Consider the following 15,529-nt stretch of genomic DNA (forward strand, 5'->3'; position numbering starts at 1 on the left):
TTAAGGGACAAACACCCAGATCTCTAATTGCATCCCATCCTCTTCCTTTTTCCCCAATCTTCCTTTTCCCCTCAATTTTACCATTTCCCCCACACTTATAAGCAAGTAATACTGCCAAGCAAGGAGGAGAGAGAGAGAGAAGGAGAGACAGAGGAGAGAGAGAGACAGAGAGAGAGAGAGGAACTTAGCGAATAATATGCCAAACCACATGTGTAAAGGAATAAAATGGAATAGTTAACATTCAGCTCCATGCCATTCATTTTCCCCTAAAATGTAATGATAATTAGATGGGTCATAAAATGCTCTTCTTTTCATTATGACTGATGAAATGCATTAAAGCTGACAGGGTATTACCTGACAGTAATTAGGTTTTGTCATGAATTAAATTATTTGAAAGCAGGCTATCTCCCCAATCACGCAATTTACAGCAAGATTTTTTTTAATCTGTGCTACAGAAGAGAGAGAGATAGAAAATAGCAGTTTTTCTCTTCATAATCATATGAATTATTCACAGAAAAAATCATCAGAAAACCCCGTGCAGATGAAGAGGCTTGCCACTTAATGTACTGCACAGATGTGATCATCAGCGGTTGCCGACAATGAAATATACAAGTGCACACAAAGTGATCTGGTGAACAAGAGGTGGAATTTAATCATCTTCTGCTGACACTTTGCGAAAAACACCATTAACCCTCAGCAAACCCCCTGTTTTCCTGGCTCCCCCCAACCCCAAAGTCTCACCCCTCCCGCGAGGGAAAAAGTGAAAGAAGAATTTGTGCTTTTGTTTACTCAGCCAAGCTAAAGGTTGGATCCAGCCAGGCAAGCAGTTTCTTCATTTCCTGAGAGTAAACTACCCAGTTTAATTGCAGATCCTTTGGAAATCTTTGCGAAAGGATTGCTATAAAGAGCCAGATCTTTTTGGTCCGATTACCTTTTGCCTGTGCCCTCTTTCTGCAACTCATCATCAGACGTTTGATGAGAGAATTTACTTCATCCAGCCCCCATCCCAACACTTATTAAAGGAAAAAAAAAAAAGGCAGACTGTCTTCTTCAGGGGTCTTATATTGTGATACCTTGATGAGGGGAAAATGGGAGGGGAATGACAAAATGGGGTGGAGGAGGGTGCTGAGGGGGTGATTAGATATATACTACTTACCTTTGCCCAAAGGAGATCTCCCACAAGAAAATAGTGTGTATATATGTATATTTCTAAACACGTCTTCAAGTTTTCAGCTGTTTCTTTCTTTAAAACACACCTCACAGATTACTTTTGTGTGCGGGTGTTCAATTACGATTTCTGTGGCGTCCCAGAGATGCTTCGGTTAGGTTGCCGTCTTTTTTTTTTTAATTTTTTTTTTTTTTTAGGGCAGCAGACAGGTTGTTGGGGGGAGGCAAAGGATAGCACACCCTGAAAGTCCAGGAGCAGTGAAAGGTCTCGGTCAAGGGAAGGATGAGGTTGATACTGCCCCCGCCACACACACTCCCACCATCACTCTTCGAAATTCAGCAACACAAATGAAAGAAACCTCTGCTTCAGGCTTCCTGTCTTTCTTGTGTGCCTCTCCCTTTCTCACTTTCTTCCCGAACTGCATACAAAACCTGAGTGGGCCAGAGCTGCTCCTCCAGTATTTAAACACCTCGCCAGGTCCCTAGTTAGCAGCTTCCTTCAGCTCATCCAAGAAGCTGACAAGTACTGTTAGAGGAGGCTGTACATGTTGCTCTAATGGACCTCATTAAGTTCTACTTACAGATGTTCTCTTAACATAATTGATCTGCGGTGAGTTGAGAGGACTGCAACTTATTCCCTAGCCCCCAATTATGGTTGGGTAATTAGATCCCCAACCTCCAATTTTTCACATTCACCCTTCTAACATTCCAAAATATCAAAGTATCTCTCTCTCACCAAAGCTCCCCCTTACCGGACTCCACTCTACTCACTGTATTGACAGTTAGATCTGCTCTAACCTTTGTAGTGACGCCAGTTTTAATGGTGCATTCAGTCCATTGACAGAGCTGTGTTTTCTCCTCCAGCCTCTCTTCTCCCTTCCTCTCCACACTACCACCCCCACCCCACCCCCTTAACCCTCAGAAACAAAAGGGTAAAAAAAAAAAAATCCTCTAACTTGTGTAGTTTGTACTTTTGATAAAAGGTTTCAGTGATGAGCTTTGGCAGTGGTGCTTCCTTTCTAATGTCTTTTTATCTGTATTAATTCCTCAGATGAAAACTTTAAGGAACAATGAAGGAGAGAGGTAGTGCTCTGAAACGGTGAGAAGAAAAAAATTACACAGCACACCTGGGACAGATGAAGCCAAACTAGTGCTTTTATAATGCCAATCAGCAGGGCTGTTATCATCCCTCTAATTAGGAAAGCAGCCTAAAACAGAGAGCACTTGGGGAAATGGTAATGTTATGGTTTTGCACTTAAAAGGAGAGACATTTCCTGCACTGTAAGAATCTAGGATTGGGGCTGACAAGTCCTTTAATTAATGGGCAGGATTCCCTGTGTGTGCAAGTGTGTGTGCATGTTTTAATTCATAAAAGTGGACAAAGGGTGTTATGAGGAGGAGGGAAGGAGCGATGGGGGAGGGAGGGTGAGTCCATTAGTTTGAAGATGAACAGAGTTCATAGCTACATTCATCTTTTTTTTTTTTTTTAACCCCCACAGGACTGAGGTGCAGAACTGGAGTGAGCTGTTTTTCTAGGAATTTGAATGTTATACTGAATAAAAGCCCCAGGCCATAAGGCAAACACAAAAGTTTGAGAGAACCCATATTTCAAGTTGGCAAACCCCTGTGTCTAGCTTGCCCCTGGTCGCTATCTCTTTGGGTGGGTGTTTCACCCAGCTCCTCTGGGCTTTGCTGTAGACTACTTTCCCACACACAGGTGCCTAGGATTCGCTTTCATTTTGCCGTGCTAAAGAAATATGTAGCTTAAATAATTCCAGCAACAAGATTACTCTTACTGGTTAAAAAAAAAAAAAAAAAAAAAAAAAAAAAAAAAAAAAAAAAAAAAGTGGCCTAGTATCCTAAGACAAAGAGTTAATATTTGTCTTTTTGAGGGTTTTGAAACTGAACACTTTGAACCTGGCAGCATCGAGTTCTCAATACTGTTTTAAATGGCTTTTTAACACTTAGGAGAAATTCTCCAATGGCTCTAAGAGATACTTCTCAATTTTTTCATTCCCTCTCTCTGCTCTCTGCTATTATTCACAGATATGCATATTCCTACACGTAAATACACATGGGGTAGATTGTTTGAGGGATAATTAATCTAAAATTTAGTAAGATCTTATCTAATTTATTATTTCTTTTTTCCAAAAGAAATTCAAATGCTCTATTGCCATCTCAGATATACTAGTGTGTCGCCTAAAAATTACACTTAGATATTACACTTACACCAACATACTAAAGGGATGCTGATTTTACAGTAGTCACAGTGATTGATTAAACAAATTTATCTTATATCAAACTAGTGCTTGACTTGTAAGTCTACTGTGTAGAATAAATAAGATTCTTAAAAATAACACACATTATTCATTTAATTTTTGTAGTAGTATCAACGTCTTTTTAAGGGAAACATAGCCTCTGCTTTCAAAATATCACTAAATTTAGAACCCTAAATTTACCCTGGTCAGAAGGAAGCAGCTTTATAATAGTGTAATTTTATTTTAACATTTTATGAACAAATTTAAGGTAAGAGTAATCCTTAAAGAAATAAATGGGGTTAGTCATTTTCTTATAAAGTTGAAATGGCAAAGCAGCCTCCTTCTAATTTAATGGAAGCAGAAAGTGAAACCAAATAATCTAATATTCAATACCTTTTTAAGATAAAAAGAAGAAACTAAAATGAGGCCCCAAGATTAATTTTATAATTTACCAGAGATTATTTTTAGAAGAATTTAAAATGAAATAAATATCATGTTGTTTGTACTCATTTGAAAGAAAATTTTCATCACTTTAAAAGAAAATCACTTTCTGAACAAAGTAGTACATGGCATTCGCATATGCCTCCAAGCAGCTGGGAAAAATATGTAATTATTTTAAATATCCTTACACAATGTATTGAACTATTAAGCAACCACGCCAGGCTTCAATTCCTTGACAATTCTTTCCATGGATAGTATTTTTTAAAAGACAATGAATACTTTTTGAGGAAAATGAAAATGAGTTTTAATTTCCAATAACCTAGGATGGGTAGTAAGCCTAACAATAGGCAATACTTTACTTCAGTTTGTAAGAAAGAAAGAAAAAAGAAAACAACAGCTAAACAAACAAAACAAAGTTTCTAACAGGCTTGATACCTTTCCTCTGAATCACTCCACAAGAGCAAACTGCTCTCAGTTTAAATCATATTGCATGACAAGTTGTAACTTACATGTGTGTAATATGCTAAATGAGCTTTCAAAATGTTTGCTAATTCTTTACCTATACAGACATCACAGCAGACTGGATTTCATGTAAAATAAGCTAAGAAGGCAAAGTAAAAATTACCCACCTGTCCCTCCTGCAAATTTTGTAAGTTTTCATTCATAAATGGAATTTTCTCTCCAAAATTATACACTTCTGTTTCAATTTTCCACATATTGAACAGAATCATTAGCCACTGCTAAAAGAAAACTTATCTGAGGCTTTAAAATGATAGTGTCTTTTAAGAATCTGGGCCAACCACAATTCTGGCTATTGCCAGTCCCTATTCAATTTGATTTAGAGTTGTTTTATTTTTAAGTTGTAATATTTATTTTTACATGGAAAACATTTGTCACCACTTCATATTTCAGAGACAAATTTAATATGTTTATCTTGGTTGAATTCTTTTAGAAGTTAGATGTATACAATCTAAAAGAAGATGGCACCTACTTTACAATCCTCTAACTATTTCTTTTTGAGTCTGGATACTGTTAGAAAGTTTACATCTTTATGTGGCTGTAAGCCAGGTCTGATAGGCAATGTAGTCTGCCAAAGGCACTAAGTTTAATGCAGATAATGGTTGCCCAATCATTCTCTAAGTACTTAATTTTTATTGTGTTTGCATCAAGTAATTGTCTTCCACTGAATCCCATCCCTACCCTCATTCCTCCCCAAGAAATGGGTGGAAAGATTTTTAAGCAATGTTTCAAAGGCATGCTACTCCATTTCGGTTAGGCCCTCTGAACTGATGTAGATAACGCAAAGTTAAAAATATCTTCATTTTCCAAGATTAGAGACAATGTACAGAAAGCATCTACTATAGTGACTAGCTTATATAATAAGCATCTTAATAAATGGTACTAATTATTATCATATTCAATATAGCCCAGCTCAATTTTTTACTCCTCATTGTACAATCATTCTTGTTGTGATCTTCTCTGTTTCTGTGCTTCTTTAACACTTTCTGTAGTTTATTGAAAGTGAATTATGGATAGTCTGTATTCCCTGCTAGTCTAAAAACCTGGAGGATTCATATTTTGTCTTATTTAGCTTTGCATACCACACAGTGCCAAGTAGAGTGTCTTGCTCACAGTAGACATTTATTAAATGCTGATCAAATTGATTTGAATTAAATGAAGAAGCTACAGTGCTAAAGAAAATGTTTATAATGAAAATTTTAAATCTAAGTTATTGACAAAAATAAAAATCTAAGCATAGTAAAGTCAGATGTTCGTTGATAACATTTTGATATTTTAGGGCCGGCACGGTGGCTCACGCCTGTAATCCCAGCACTTTGGGAGGCCGAGGCAGGCAGATAACCGCTTCAACCTGGGAGGCAGAGGTTCCAGTGAGCTGAGGTCATGCCACTCACTGCACTCTAGCCACTCATGCCACTCACTGCACTCTGCACCTGACAGGTGACAGAGTGAGATCCTGTCTCAAAAATAAAATAAAATACAATAAAATTAGACATTTTTACATTATGCAAATATTTAAAAAGATTTATTACAGCATACTGTAAATGTTGATTTTGTCATCTGTCTTCATGAGTAGACCATAAGTTCTTACAGGCAGAACATATATTTTAGTATCTGCAGGGCACAGTCTAGCACACAGTAAGTACTTAAATGTTTACTGCATGAATGACAAAATAGAAAAATAAGAAGAAATAGAAAGATTCAATGGACAGTTAATCTAAATAAAATTATCATTACTTAAAATCACTAGCTTTCTGTGACAAGTAAGGGAGATACAAAATGGAGGTCAATAGAATTTTAACAGAAACTAGAATTACAAAAGCTTCCTATAATATACAGACATTTAGAATTTTTACAAGGTTTATAGTGGTAAGAATGCTTAGGCTAGGCAGAGGATATTTATTAGTTATTACTATCAGATATCAAATAACACCTTTAAGAGTCTACTTATAGTGATAGAACATCTTAGGTGACATTTAAAAGGATGTAGCTTTTTCTAATTATGTCCTAAAATACTTAAGAAAACACTAAAAAGACAAAATCATGGCATCAAGTCTCAAATACACTAAAGCAAAGCATCTAGGTGGAACACCTACTAATTACAGTTAGGCCAATTTTCTTGGCACTCTCAGGTTTTATCTCATGACAAAGTCAACACCTAAAGTGGATAGGAAGACGCTTTGTAGTTTTATCATGTTATGCCTACTGGTCTATACCCAGAGTGTATTTTAACCAAAGAAAAAGAATGCCCAAATGTTGATTGTTGAGGCAATTTTAGGTCAATTCTCAGACCTCCATCCGGTTCCCCAACTGCCATCTCACTCCCCATTTAGAAACAACATCTTTCAGAAACAAGTAAGCAGAAGCTATAGGGGGGGACTACTTATTGCTCATTGCATACTGGCTGCTTCTCCCTCCAGAAGAAATGATCTGAAGATGGTGAGAGAAACATCCTAAATACATTGAATGCTGGGACTTTTAGACTGTTGTGTATTATATCTTCTCAGAGTTTCAAAGGACCAGGCAGGAAGTAAAAGAGAAATCACCACTCAGTTAAAAACTAAAAATCATATTGGAATCTGGGCAATCAACTTCCTTTCTAGATGTGAATCTGAGAAGGAGATTTTGTTGCCATTGTTGCCATGCTATTTTTTTGGTCAGAGAGTGTGTCTAAGGACAATCCACTCATCCTATATTCTGAGAGTCACTGAGTTTAGAAAGTACTCCATTTAATGATTTGTAAAGAGAGGTAAAAAGAAACAAAACATTAAGCACCAAGAATTACTGTGGAATAAGGGAAAAATAATTACCAACCTGGAAGCCCAAAGGAAGAATATGTTTTTAAAATTGATTTCTTGTAAGACTCAAGAGAACATTTCTGGAACCTGTTTGCTATGTTCAATAAAATGCAAAAAGAAATGCTTCATGAACCTCCATGGAGCAGGATAATCAGCCTACAAGGAAAAGGGTGAGGTACAAAAGAGGGACAGAAAAGCTAAAAGAGAATTTCAATAAAACTTAAGGTGTAACAGAAAAATTAAGCCACACACTTTAAAAGGTACTGAGAATACTAAACTCTAGTAATGGTAATACTGAAGCAGGAATGAAGTGACAGGGAGGATGGGCTGAGAAGCTGTCATAAAATGTACAGGATGAGGACAAATAGATGAAAAGTATGAAAGGAACATGATAGTTTATAAGACCTATTATGGAGCTTCAATATGTAACTAACTAGTGGTCCTGAATAAAGAATTACAACATAGTAAACAGAAGCAGTAAATAAAAATATAACAGAAAAATTGACTGTTTGACCTACATATTCAGAATTGATTGACTTTACTAACTTCAAGATAAAATGATAAAGGAGACCCACAAAACTCATATTGAAAACTTCTGAATTGCAAAAGAAACAAATAATAATTTAGAAACTCAAGTATCCAAATAGGGGGGAAAAGGAAAAGAAGGGATTTTCACCAAAGAAAAATGTATCCAGCTAGCTTCAGATACTAACTGTAAATATTTCAAAAAAAGAAAAATAAGAATTTTAAAAGGGTGATATTGTGAACCAAGAATTTCATATCTACACAATGTATTTTCTTATGTAAAAACCATTTAAGGTTGGTTTGTATGTATAAAAGATCAGCAAAATGAACATTTATGTACCTTTACAAAACAAATGACTTGAAAGATTGCTCTAAATTAATCTAAAAGAATCAGATTTTAAAACCCAAACATGGGAGGGTCATGGCACAAAAGGATTGGGAGTTTTGCCTTTATCTATTTGGATCAAAATTTTAGGTGCAATGTTAGATATTTCATCAAGCAGTAGAGTATTTCTGTAATCCAGTGATTTCATTTGATTCTCTTCAACTCCGACCGCTTCCCCATCACCAGGAAATATATTTCTCATGTCTCATTGCAAACCTCACAGTTCAGATGGAGCCTCTTGTTAGGTCCAACGACCTAGGAAACTAACTAGCACTTGCGAGATGTCCAAAATATCATACAGTTGGCCCTCTGTAACTGTAGGTCCCATATCCATGGATTCAGCCAACTACAGATAAAAAATATTCGGAAAAAACTGCATTTGTACTTAACATATACAGACATACTTTTGTTGTTATTCCCTAAACAATATAGTATAACAACTATTGCCATTGTATTTGGTATTACAAGTAACCTAGAGATTATTTAAAGTATGCAGGAAAATGTGCATAGGTTATACACAAATACAACACCATTTTATATCAGATGACTACAGCATTTGCTGTTTTGATATTTGCGGGAGGTCTTGGAACCAATTCTACATGGATACTCCGGGACAACTGTATTTACATGGCTGAGAATTATGCTTGATAGTTTCTGTTTGCTATCTATATGGCAATATATTGTCAACTTTTAAAAATCATTTATTTCTCTCATTAATGAGGCCTTTATCACGACTAGATTTGTTTTACAGATTAGGAAATTTAGGATGCTTGGCCAACTTTCTCAAGACACCACACTAAGTAAGAAATAAATTTGAACTTACATTTTCTGACTTCAAATCAGATACGTGCTCCATATCTTGCCTAACATAGGACTGCTTCATAGATTTTTAGAAAATGGTAATTTGTATTTTTTTTTGGTTGTATCCCATCATTTGAGTTGAAAAAAGGAAACAATCTTCATGTCACTTAATACTTCAATCAGTTTAACCTTATTGTTCAACTCTCAAGTGTACAATTATTGTGCATAATGGTATTAATATGTAAAAAATTACTTTTCTAATATTCAGTTGATATGACAGTAGGTTCCAAACTGCTTTTTTGACATCTATTTGTTTGATTACTCTGAATCAGATAGTTTAGCATTACATTTTTTGGAAAGAAATTTGAGGACCCTTAGTTTCAGCTACAGTAAAGCTTTTTTTAAAACAATAAATTTTGATATAATTTCAAACTTACAGAAAAATTGCTAAAACAGTACAAGAAACTCCTATATCCCATTTACCCAAATTCAACAATTATTTGTATGCTGCCTCATTTACTTTATAAATCTCTGTCTCCCTCTTCATATGTATACATACATGCAAATTTTCCTTTAAATATTTGAGAATACATTGGAGACATTGTGCCCCTCTACCCTTGAATAGTTTATTATGTGTTTCTGGGAAAACAAGAGCAAAAAATGAAATCTCTATGTTCTCTGAAGTACTTAAAACCCAATTATAGAAATCAGAAAAACTTAACCTCCATAAAATACTATTATCTAATTCACAGTCCATACACAAAATTCATCAATTGTCCCATTAAGATCCTTTATAACCCACCCCATTCTGTCTCCATCCAGGATACAAATCAGCATCAGGCACTGCATTTAGTTATCATATCTCTTCTTTTCTTTCTTTATGGAGAAGCTTGAAGTCCAAAACACATTTCTTCTTACGGCCAGTAAAGTTTGGAGGCAGACCAGTTGTTCACCATCCTGGTTTACATTTAGACTTATCTGGGGAAATCTGCAAAGCCATTTTACTATTCCCACACTACCCTTGCTGACTCAGAATCCCAGGGAAGGAATTGCCCCAGAACTGATATTTGTTTTTTTTATTCTTCAAAAGATCTAGTCATTCTGATGATCAGCTAGCTTTGAAATCCCTGAGGTCAACCAATGATAAACTTGGAGAAAGAGAGCAACACTGCTGAGGCTAGCCAGAGAGGCAATATTAGAGAGAGAGAGAGAGAAGAAAGATGACAGGAGAGAAGAGGAATGACAGAGAGGAATCAGAGGCATGTCATAGAAGGTGGAAGTTTTCCAGTAGGTACTTAAGAATATTTACCCCAAAACGACCACTAGTAAAGACAGCTCTGGAAAGAGTAAAACAGAGACCCTTTTGGCTTTCATAATTTTAAGATATCTGTAAGCAGCTTGTTTCTTGAACAATTATAACCTATTTGGCAAGAAAACATTTCTGTAACCATGTAAATCTGAAGAACAAAATTAGTGTAATTACCTTCTTATCACCTTTAATATATGAAAATTCATCATAAATCTGCAAGAGTACAAAGTATTTACCCAATTTGCTTGACATCACCTTTTTGGAGGCATGCCTGTTAGTTAACACATCCACTTCACTGCCTAAGTGACTTTAGAAGTTGCATTAAATTCTGAAAAACTGCACCATATAACTCAGGTAAATTTTGGTAAAGACATTCATAAGGACAAAATTATAAAGAAATATCTTTTCTCTAACTGTTTTTAGTTTAGGATTACATATAAGCAAAGAACAGCTAATACTACCAACAAAGTCACATAAGAGTATAAAATGATGAGCAGAATTATACATGAACCATACAAGTGACTAATGAAGAACCATATAAATTGCCAATAGCAATGAAGATGATGGTTAGCCAGATCAAAAAAGATGTATTCTGAGGCAAAAATATACAATGTTGAGACCTTTACTCCTAAATACATAACTGTCTTCACTAGAAGATACAAATATTGAATTTTAAAAACTTGTTGTATTAAAAGCTCTTCCTAAATACTCTTTGAGTTCCTATAATTTAAAAAAATTCCATGAAGTTAAAAAAAGTAAAATCTTAAAGCAATAGTTCAAAGATCCAAGCCACCTTTGTTTTTCCTCCAATAAGAAATACTAGAGTTGTTCCTATAGAGCCCAGTCATACAAAATATTAAAAAATAGGGCTGGTATACTGGATTATCTCCATAATTGCTGCTTAAGGAAAATATACAGTTTTACACTTTTAGGAGTCTATTGTGTTTATGTTATTACCATATGATATGACAAAGTGAAAATTAAGAAGCAGCTTAAGGTTGGCTGTGCTCACCTGGGGTGGTTTTCTATTTTTTTGTACTATAGCTGAGGTTATTCATGTGCTTGCATTTAGTTAGGTCTCTGCTGGGCATGGACTATCTTAGATATCCTCATCTTCCAGGGTCTTTCCTCCATAAAGTTCCCCTTTAGTTCAACCTTCTTTATAGCATGGCAGCTGGCTGCCAAGAAGAACCATGCCAAGAAGACAAGTCCCAGTGTACAAGTATTTATTTGTCAAGCTTCTGCTTGCATCACACTTGCCACTGTCCCGTTGGGCAAAGCATGTCACATGGTCAAGCCTAGCTAGAATGGGAAAGAACTATACCAGAGTGTGAATACTATGAGACATGGTGCTTTAGAAGCCATCAGTGTAACAGCCTGCCAAGCAGAAGGGTTTTAGATGCATTTCTGTCTGTGTTGGCTAATAATTTGCATCTGATTATCCATCTTCAAATATTGCAACTCTAGACAAGGATAAAGCAAGAAACAAAGAAGATAGGTATATATTCATAAAGTGCTTAGAAATATCCATCGAGATATATAGATTTTGTGGCTAAATATATTAATTACTCTAAATGGAATCACATATTATTTGATTAGCCAAGATTAGAACTGATAGTTGAGCTGTTTCTAATATGTTGACTACTAAAAGTAATAGCACAGCTAATATCAGAGTGTAATAAAACAGAAACATTAGGCTAGGACATAGGATCACATAAGTGTCATCAAACTATGTGCCTGTAAGGGTATCATTTAAGTTCTTTAGGCCTCAGTTTTTTATATATTAACACAAATGTCTTAAACTATATTTTTTCTTAGCATTTTTTCAGCTCTAAAATTTGCCACATCTTTAAAAATTCTTTAAGTATTATTAGCAACACAAACACACACACACATACAATGTCACCCAAATTCCCTCATTAATCAGTTAGCTATGCCAGGGATTGTGAGAAATATGTAAACGTTAATTTGTGGTTATTAAAGATTTAATTCAACTAATTGGGCCCTGTTAGTTACCTATTAAAATCTCAGTCACAACCGATAACATGGTCAAGAGGGTGTTTCCATGGTCTAGGTTCCCCTGGATATTACCAGATAGCATCGTGATTAGAAATAAACAATAAACAAGGTTTTTATTGGGGGGGGAGGCTAAGGATACTCTGTATAAATGTGTAAATATTATAATTAAAAGAAGAAAAAGGGAGGTTACAATGTCCTAATGTACTGGGAGCTAAGGAGTGCTTGTAATCTCTGGTCATCAGAGATGGTGTACAAGAAATGTTTCTTACTTTAGAATTCTTCTTCCCAGATTTTTATCCTTTTCAACACAATGAGGCGACTGAAGCAACAGAATATTCATAACTCCTCCTCCTCCTCTGCCCCTATTAATTCTTTCCTCCTCCAGCCATTTAGTTTAGATTTTCTTTTACTCTTACAGACAAACCACCCGCAGTTTACAGCAATCTAAGGCATTAGCTGTGTCTACAGATGAGCTGATACTTGCAAGACAGAACTTTTGTCAGATCCATAAATTGCTTTCTATTGTTCCTTTCTCTAGTGCTCATATTCTTGCCCTTGGACATTGCTAAATTCTTATTCTACTTCCCATTTGTATATATGGCATCTCCAAATAAGTTAGTTCATTCCCCTCCTTTCCTACCTCCTTATATGCCATATCCTTCATACTAATTGGTCCATCCTTCTGAGAAGGTAAGTTCACATGACATATAGGCTTTATGGAGTGCTGAAATATGCTTTGCATCCACAGTGGAATTTCCATGCAGGAATTTTTTTTTTGTCTTGGCTCATTGATTATTAAATCAAGTTTTCTGTGTCCTGAATTGAGTCTTCTACTTCTTTTAGGTTGATCTTGCTGTGAAGTAAATACTGTATAGAGTTGTCTGAAATAACTTTCTAGGATGATAGGCATGTTCTCAATCTGCATTGTACAATAGTCTAGTCTCTAGCCACATGTGGATATTGAGCACTTGAAATATATTTTGTGTGACTGAAAGTGAGCCTGTATTTTAATTAATTTTAAATTAAATAATTATGTATGACTAATAGCCACCATGTACTGGTAGTGTAATGGCAGAGAGAGTAGTCATTTTGCACTTTAAGAGTTATTTTCTTGACTTCCTGACACAGATATTTCTTACACATGGAATGTCCAGCCTTAGAAAATGTTACCCAGTCTAATAGATCTAGATCCAGATTTATCTTCTACAGAGTATCTTCTTGCCTTTGAGTCTGTACTGATCCTCTTTTTGTTGAAACATTAAGTGTACCTTGCCTCTGGCACTTAGAGCAGACTATTATGCATTGTAATTTATCTGCATCACAAAAGTGTGATTTTTCTCCATAATCAGATTTAAAACTCTTTGAGGTCAGAAACTCTAACATTTCTTTTGCATTCCTCTTGGCAACATAGCATATGCTGGGTACCTGGTTGTTGCTCTATAAGTATTTATTGCATGGATAAATAAAGTAGGTTACATCAGGGAGTACGGTGACTGGGCAGATGGTGTCCAAATGACAAAAGCCCCACTTCTTCCTGCTTGAAGTGACGGCATATTTTGATAAGTTTCCCATAAGGTCCTAGAAAAGTATCTGAGAACTAGAATATGCAGTTAAGGAGGCTGGCAAAGAGAGAGCCAATTTCATGGAACTTGCAATGTGTAGTTATACAATTGCAGTATGTTGCATACAAGGGCCTCTCTGATTTCCTCTCAGTATAAAATACACTTCAGCAGAACAGAGTACTGGAGTGAAATTGTAAGCTTTCTCTCATGTGTGTAGAAAGCCACATGGTGGCTCCCACCACTAGTGATTTCAGATCTGTGTAATAGTTCTGGTTTGACTTTTTACAAGTTCTTGAAATTGTTGGCTATGTTATTCGTATATACTGTGTAGTCAAACTGTTAGTGTAAAGACTATTTTCCTGAACTTTCTAGAGCTGAGTAGGATAAGAAAACAAAATGATAAAGCAAGGAATACAAACAATGCAACACACTGCTAATGATTTTAAATCATGCTGACAAAAAGTTTCTGAATAGCTCATGAAATTCTTGATATGTTTGAAAAAATATACCATTTGAAGTAACAATACAATGTCACTAACATTTTTGAAAATAGTCAACAATGTTTAGAATTTGTTTATACATATGGCATGCATTTTAGATGTAACAGCCAGGAAAATCTCATTATTGTAGACTTCACTGGAAGATCTCTGAGGTCCCTTCCAGCTTTAAAATGCTGAATATAATTCAGAATTTATGATAATTTGAACTAGGCAAGGCTGAAATTTACTTTTGTATGATCTATGAAGCAAGGATTTGCTAATAGTGTAAACAAGATTGCTTGAGGCTTTTAACCAAGCCATTTTTAAAGATTTTAACACGTTGTGTGATACAAATGGGTCTAATTTCAAATGATTCCCACCTATTTATTAAAGCACGCAATGAAAGACTGTTACTTAGAAGTGCTTTTATTAGCAGCTAAATGTACACTGTGAATTTGAAAATAATAAATCTGCATTTCTTATTAGAGTATATAGTTTGTGTTTTACTTAATTCTGTTTGGTTTCTCTAATGGTAGAAGATATCAATGAAGCTTTTCTGTAATTAGAAATGACTACTTCAAATACAATTGCCTATTTCATTAGTTTATTTTTCCCTTCTTACTTTATGCATTCTTTATCACCTTGATCTATTTAAAAATATATTTATGAGGCACTGATATTTCACAAGCAATGTAATTACTCTTTGAGGAATAATTAAAAACTTAGGGCTTCTTAAATTTGGCTGTAATTCTGATATCTATTTCCAATTATTCAAGAGTACAATGGATTAATATAGAAAGTGTAAGATTAGGTTGATTCCTGTAAAGCTTTAATTTTCTTCTTCAGCATGTTGTCATCATAATTTGTTTCTCTTGATTTTAAAACAATTCTCTGTGTACATAAAGGCTAAGAAATATTCTGTACTTTACTATGAAACTAAGATTCTACTCTAGGCAAAAGAGCTTGAAAATTTACTTCACTTACAAATAGGAAAAATCCTTCTAAAGGCCTGTAGAGATAATACATATAGTATAATTTACAAAAATGAATATAAAAAGATTTACTTTGTAAAATCTTATATACCGTTTAGAATGATAATTTGAAATTGAAATTGAATTTAAAACACAATGTAGGAAATATTTGATATCACTTGCTGTATGTTGACAAAGCTAAAACACAAAATCATTTCTATTAGAAGATGTTTGTGTAAAAATCTTTATGGTTTCCCTTCACAAGTGTATTTTTAAAATGACATATTTTTGTAGC

General features: G+C 35.0%; 1 protein-coding gene across 2 annotated transcripts in view; it reads right to left on the reverse strand.

The window, feature by feature from the left end:
* LMO3 (LIM domain only 3) overlaps nucleotides 1-1,604 on the reverse strand; it is a 60,871-nt gene extending 59,267 nt beyond the window's left edge. Inside the window, exon 1 of one of the 2 annotated variants that reach the window (XM_063593016.1) lies at nucleotides 1,157-1,604. The gene's annotated coding sequence lies outside the window, so the exon portion shown is untranslated. The remainder of the gene's footprint in view (nucleotides 1-1,156) is intronic. The other variant, XM_063593014.1, reaches the window with a different exon arrangement.
* Nucleotides 1,605-15,529: the final 13,925 nt, after the last annotated feature.

The sequence above is a fragment of the Pan paniscus genome, chromosome 10 (genome assembly GCF_029289425.2).
Source record: "Pan paniscus chromosome 10, NHGRI_mPanPan1-v2.0_pri, whole genome shotgun sequence".
NCBI classification, from domain to species: Eukaryota; Metazoa; Chordata; class Mammalia; order Primates; family Hominidae; genus Pan; species Pan paniscus.